Genomic DNA, 7,668 nt, shown 5'->3' on the forward strand with positions numbered 1-7,668 from the left:
TACACCTACATGGCCATCCTCAGACAGGTGAGGACAGCCTCCACTGACCGCTCCTCAGGACAGAAAGCCCTTAGGACCGTCCTGCTGCATGCACTTCAGCTCGGTCTGTCTCTCATGTCTTTTTTTTTCTCCCCATTTGAGTTTCTATTGGCCAAACTTCCATTTCCTTTGTACCAACAGCTGCATTTCTTCAATTTCTTTATGATTCTGGTCCTGCCTCGCTGCCTCAGTTCTCTCATCTATGGCCTAAGAGACGAGACGTTCAGGCCCCTGCTAAAACAATATTTTCTGTGCTGCAGAGGAAATAAGCTCAGTCCTTAGCAGATTTTTCTACATGTAAAATAATCCCAAACAAACAGGAAAGCGAGGTATTTTTCTCTACTTTGGTTTTGTTATTGTCAATGCAAAAAATGATAAAAAAACTTATTTAAAGTATCAGAAACTGATCATAAAATCAAATAAAAAAACATAGAAATGGAATTAAAAGGGTCATATTTTATTTATCAGAATTTTAAATGGCCTCCATCTTCAACAGCATCCATCCATCCATCCATTATCTGTAACCGCTTATCCAATTTAGGGTTGCGGGGGGTCCAGAGCCTACCTGGAATCATTGGGCGCAAGGCGGGAATACACCCTGGAGGGGATGCCAGTCCTTCACAGGGCAACACAGACACACACATATTCACTCACACACTCACACCTACGGACACTTTCGAGTCGCCAATCCACCTGCAACGTGTGTTTTTGGACTGTGTATTTTGTATCTAAAAATGAAATAAAGAATAACATTTTCTCTACTGATGTAAAACAAAGCAAAAAACAGTTGGATATTTCATTCACAATGTTCTTAAAATATGTGTAATGTTAAGTAAATGTCTTTGTTTTTGTACCTGCTTGTTGCACAATAAATGAAAAAAAAAATACACTTGGAATATCAACTGGAGTTTGTTTTATTTACAAAACTCTGGGTATCTAAATAAGCCCTGTCTGTGTATGTCCATTGTCACTGCTGTCAAGTGGCACTAACCCAACTGTGTCCTGTGACACTAGGAACTGATGTGTTTTGCAGGGGATTAATGCCGCATGACAGAGTTTTTGGGTTTGTTGCACGCACTGACAGGGCTCATTGGCCTCACAGACTTATAGATCCTGATTTCTTCTAATGCAAAATCGGAATTAAAAGTAATGTACTAATGCCTTTGTTTATTCATTATTATTATATATTATATTTTGCTCAGGTTGTATATGTTGTAAATGAATAAAAACTGACTGCTTTATTCTTTCATTCCCAGGTATGAAATTGCATTACCCTTTGCAATGTATGTTGAACATATATCTACAAACGAATATAAGAACTGTAGTTTTCAGTTCACAAGTACCATGTGAACTCTTTTTGGGATTTTCTTTTGTTTTCATTTTATCAACACAAAGTGTTTTTATTCAAGCAGGTTTTATTAGCTTAACCTGTGAGTCTTTTTGCCAGACATGTATTTCTTACTGTAACGGCTCGATAGTTTCACATTATTTGAAGTAGTATATTTGATGAATCAATTAAAAAGTATTCAAACATGGAAGTACATTAAGGGTAGCCCACGATTTAAACTATGCTGAGCATATCAAAAAAATAATTGTATAGTAAAAAGTATATAATAACACATAAAACTTTAAAGATATAAGCTTCAGCAAGAGACAGTCAATTTCTCTACATTTCACATCAAGCCGTACATGTTAGTTTTATTTCCCAACTTTTTAATTAAACATATATTAATAATGCATTCTATTTGTAAAATATTTTTTTCTATTTCAGGTTCAACACTCTGGTCTTAGAGCACTCTTGTCTTGCATATTTTTTGTGTTTTCCTTGACCTGTCTGATGCAGCTAATGTAATTAACAAGACCTGAGTAAAAGCATCACTAATTAAAAATGTTTGGTCCTTAACTTTTGTTCCCCCTAGATTTGCAGAGTATAATTCACATTTACAGCACAGTCCTAATATGAAGGGTGGGGGGAAGTTTCTTACCCTTTCTTACCTTTTAAAAGTCAGTAAAGCATCACAGTTATTCTGCAGCTGTAATTGAAAGATAAACAAATAAAAAAAGGTATTACTTGAAATATTCTAAACTCCATATTCAACTGTCAGTGGTATTATTACAAAGTGGAACTGATAGGGAACGACAGAAACTAAGCGGATGCTAAAGTGCATTGTGCGCAGAGGTCACCAAATTTCTGGAGTCGACCGCTACAGACCCCCAAACTCATGTGGCCTTCAGATTCGCAAATTGAGATTACCATAGTCATTGGTACTTTTCTGTCTGCATTGCACCAAGTGCAAATTTGGTGGAGGGTTTATTATGGTGCAAGGTTGTTTTTCAGGAGTTAGATTCAGCTCCTTAGTTTCAGTGAAAGGAACTTTTAATGCTTCATCACACCAAGAGATTTTGGACAATTTCATGCTCCCAACTTGTGGGAATGGTTTGTGGATGACACCTTCCTGTTCCAACTTGACTACACACAAGAAAACATGGGCCATAAAGACATGGATGAGCGAGTTTGGTGTGGAAGAACTTGACTGGCCTGCACAGAGTCCTGACCTCAACCTGATAGAACACTTTTAGATTCACCTTCCTTGACTGTGAGCCAGACCTGAAAATATTATCATTATAAAACAAATATGAATTAAATTAAATGAAAATGAAATGAAAAGAACCTTTATTGTCATTGCACATTGTACTTGAACAACAAAATTGGGTTACAGCCCCCCCCGCACCCCTCCCCTTAGTGCAATTTAGAAAAAATCATCTTTAGTTGCATTACTATAATCACTGAATAAAACTTGCAGGACTTTATTACACTTTCTGTTACCTTCAGAGAGACACTGACACTCTGAGAAGCTCTTTTTATACCCAATCAATTGACCTAATTAGTTGTCAATTGACCTAATAACTGTTAATTGGTCTTCCCGCTGTTCGTTATATGCTCAATTTCCTTTTTCCAGCCACTTATTGCTATTTGTCCCAACTTTTTTGAGATTTGTTGACACTGTGAAAGTTTGAATCAACATATTTTCCTTTAAAATGTTACATTTACTCAGATTAAACTTTTGATCTGTCATCTATGTTCTATTACGAATAAAATATTGACATTTGCCATCTCCACATCATTGCATTCAGTTTTTATTCACAATTTGTTTAGTGTCCCAACTTTTTTGGAATCCGGTTTGGATTGTTTATTTAGAATACACAAACTGAAGAATTATTTAAGCTTTTTAGTTTTTCTTTTGGTGATCTAATGCAATACTAACTTTAAGAAACTATAAATAAATAATAGGAATATATTTTTGCTGATGACACATATTTCTCTGCTAGGAGACAGCAGGTTGAAGTCATGTGAGTCAAAACAAAACTGAAAGTAGTCCTGAAAGTGTCCTGCAAAGTACTCAGTTATGATTATAGTGAATATGATTAGAATCTTTTAGGTGAGCAACATGACACAGATTTTGAAGTAGCACCTTGATTTTTAGGTGCATTTTCACACTGGATTACTCCTAGAGACTTCACAGCACAGCGTTTAGAGCACAATTTTTAGAAACGGTAGGATCTGCGGTTTTTAACCATATGCGGAGCTCACAGACGCATTCAGGCATTCAAGAATTATAAAGCTGATTATATAAGTGGTGCTTTTTATTCCGCAAAATGTGGGGTTCGGGTCCAAACTACTCAGACTCAGGGGTAAGAGTAGATTGACACCATGATATCAGTGAGAGAAATGATCTATTTAAAAAGAGATTTTTATCACCCAGAGACTCACCTGAGCTTAAAGCGTTTCAGGTCTAGAGCTCAGTAAATCACACTAAAATATACAGTATGTATGTGACATCTGTGTTTCTTGATTACAGCAGTGACATCTATACAATGCAATATGTGTGATAACAATAGCCTCTGCTATGGGTGGGGTCTGGTGTATTCTCCCTACATCCACTTTCCAACCATTAGGGTTACAGTGCACTCCTGGAGCCACTCTCAAGCCCAGATGAAATGGGAAGGTTGCACTAAGAAAGGCATTGTGCCAAGTTCAGGTTATGGATCTTCAGCTGGGTTAGCAGGTGGTCAGCTGTGGCTAGCCAATGCACGAGCAACTGGAAGTGGAAAAAAAACATTTGCAATTGCAATTTCTTGTCTCACAAAGATAACATTTCAAATACTGAGAGATCTATGAAGGTATGAAAAGCTGCCATCAATCAGATGATATTGGATGCCAAGAGCTACTAAGAATGTCTATAGGAAACCATCCATCCATCCACCCATTATCTGTAACCACTTGTCCAATTCAGGGTCGTGGTGGGTCCAGAGCCTACCTGGAATCATTTGGCAAGGTGGGAATACACCCTGGAGGGGACACCAGTCCTTCACAGGGCAACACACACTCTCACTCACACCTACGGTCACTTTTGATTCACATATTCACCTACCAACATGTGTTTTTGGGGGAGGAAACCGGAGCACCCGGAGGAAACCCACGTGGACACAGGGAGAACACACCAACTCCTCACAGACAGTCACCCGGAGCGGGAATCGAACCCACAACCTCCAGGTCCATGGAGCTGTGTGACTGGAAACCATTTTTACCAAATGGAGTTAAAAAATCCTGAGCTTTTTTTTAAGCTTTTGAGTTGATATATGTTGTGCATGTTATATGTTGTTTTGGGTTGTTATGCCATGAGCGATCAAAGGTGAATTTCCACGTTGTGGACAATACATTCTATTGTATTCGCAAAGTGGTCATTATGCTTGTCACCTTCTGTGTGCACAATTGAGCAGCTGCTGGTCATGCCTGTCACACGTGTTTCCATCCATCCATCCATCCATTATCCACCGCTTATCCGGGTCCGGGTCGCGGGGGAACCAGTTGGAGCAAAGAAACCCTGACCTCCCTCTCCCCAGCCACCGCCTCCAGCTCCTCCGGGGGTATACCGAGGCATTCCCAGGCCAGTCGAGACATGTAGTCTCTCCAGCGTGTTCTTGGTGTGCCCTAGGGCTTCCTTATAGCATACTACACCATTTGTTTATTTACTTTATTTACAGACACTGGTGCTCCGTAAACACATCAGACTTGTTTTGAGCACGTAAACAGACTGGACGGGTGCTCCAGTTACTTCCCATAGTCCAAAAACAGTTGGTAGGGGGATTGGCTACACAAAAGTGTCCTGTGTGAGTGAATGTGATTGTGTGTTGCCCTGCGAAGGACTGCCACCTAATCCAGGGTGTGTTTCCGCTTGTTCCCAATGATTCCAGGTAGACTCCGGCTCCACCGCGACCCTGAACTGGATAAATGGTTGCAGGCAATGACTGACTGACTGTTTTTTAATTACAATCATGAACTACACTTTTAAGTAAGTGCTACTGTGGCTCATGTTTACTTCTTTTCCATTTTTTCTTCTACTATTAATTACTGGGTGTCTCAACTTGCGCTAATTGGTCCGAAAGTCCAAACCATCCAAAAAGTGTTTTCACAGTGCATATGAGCCGAGCCATGGTTCAGTTTGATCCGGACCGAGACCAACCCTTTTGACCAAATTTTGGTTCTTTGGTTCAGATTGTGGTTCGAGGCACCTTTCACACCTGCAGTTTTGGTTCAGACAAAACTGAAAAGTCTAAAAGTCCAGACCAAACAAGGTAGGTGTGAAAATGCCCTAAATGTACTTTTGAAGGTACATCCCTGGCCGTTAAATCCAGTTGTGTTCCCTTTTACATTCTCTTCTTCAGAAGGACAGGTGAATATATTTCAGTATACGTTCTGTTTTGTATTTTTCGTATTTGTGACATGAGTGAGAAATATTAGATAAAAGTGTGAAAAAGAGCATCTGATAGTTTGATTGCCCAAAAGTACTTGTTCAAACAGAAATCAAACATGTTCCTAATAAAAAACAAACAAACAAAAGACACATCATTAACTTGAACACATCAGACTCAGGGGAAAGCATTGACTGACACAGACCTGAGGCACTTAAAATCCTCAAGGCCCCTATGATGTAAGAGAGAGACTTTGTCTATTTAAAACAAGGTTTTTATTACCCAGAGACTCACCTGGGCTTCAAGTCTTCCAGTTCTAAAGTTTATTAAAGCTTGTTAACTATACTGTATGTGAATTCTGTGTTCTGCAGTGACTGCTAGACAAAGCAATTGATGTGATTAACTTAAATGCACACTACACCCCTAAATAACTTTTAAAACTTCTCTTTTAATGCCTTTAATCAATTGTTTTAATGTGTCGGCTGTGTTTGTATAATGGTAGGAAAGCTGTGGTTTTGTTTTAAATGCTCTGTAATGTCTTCATGTAGAAAGAATAATGGGATCAAATATACATTTCTATTTACAGTTTATCTTAAGTATCAGCCTCTGAATGTTATCACTGTACATTTTTTAAATAACATTTTAAAGAATCAAATGACTAAATTGTAGTCATATGGCTCTAATAACAATAATAGAGTTTAAGAGGTTAAAATGAAAAGAGAACAGGTAGATTAGATAAATGAACGCCTTTGAAGTGTCAAAGTCACGTAAAATAATATGTCAATGATATGAAAGAATACTGGCCAGAATTTGTGTTTGTGTTTGTTCAGAAACTGTCTATTACTCCTAACATCAGCAGAGACTGGAACCACACATTTGATCTGTAACACTAGGAACATATTCTATGCTTTTTTCTGACACAGTTTAGGTTTAAGCAGCATAAGGACATTTGCATCAGCACTGTTTGCTTGGTCAGTTAAAGTCTTTAGACACTGGTCCAGGCAGCAGCAGAGAAGGGTATAATATTGTGTATATTCAAGTCCTGTTGTAATCTGTCTCTTTTTCTGCAAGACATCTAATGATGGACATGACAAACGTGTCTCGACCATTGACCTTAGTGGAGATGCAGTCCATCCCGGTGGCCTTCACAGAGGAGAGAATCCTCAAGATGTTCCTGGCACTGTTCACCCCCACTCTATTCATTTACATCAATCTGTTGATGCTGTTCACACTCAGAACCAAGGCCGTTTTCCGAGAGACATCCCGCTACATCCTGTTTGCCTACATGCTGATTAACGACACCATCCACCTAGTATTGAGTCTGGTGCTGTATGCACTTGGGGGACTCTACGTGGTGATTATGAGGGCAGTATGTGCCTTTTTCGTGCTTCTCTCAGTCTCAACATTCATTATTGCACCTCTCAACCTGGCTGTCATGTCTCTGGAGAGATATACTGCTATCTGTTTCCCTCTGCGTCATGGCGAGCTGGCCACTCCTGAGCGCACTCATGTGGCTGTGGTGTTGGTGTGGGTCCTGGGCTCCTTCAATGTGCTGACTGATGTCTTTTTGCTCTTTATACTCGCAGAGCCGTCCTTCTACTTGTCCCCTTCTGTGTGCACCTTTGAGCAACTGCTGGTGATGCCATGGCAGCAGGTCAAAAGCATGGCCCTCAATACCCTCTTCTTTACAGCAGTTGGGGCCATACTGCTTTACACCTACGTGGCCATCCTCAGACAGGTGAGGACAGCCTCCATTGACCACTCCTCAGGACAGAAAGCCCTTAGGACCGTCCTGCTGCATGCATTTCAGCTCGGTCTGTCTCTCATGTCCTTCTTTTACTCTCCAATGGAATTTCTAATGGCCAAACTTCCATT

The sequence above is a fragment of the Hoplias malabaricus genome, chromosome 15, assembly GCF_029633855.1.
Source record: "Hoplias malabaricus isolate fHopMal1 chromosome 15, fHopMal1.hap1, whole genome shotgun sequence".
In the NCBI taxonomy this organism is placed as follows: domain Eukaryota; kingdom Metazoa; phylum Chordata; class Actinopteri; order Characiformes; family Erythrinidae; genus Hoplias; species Hoplias malabaricus.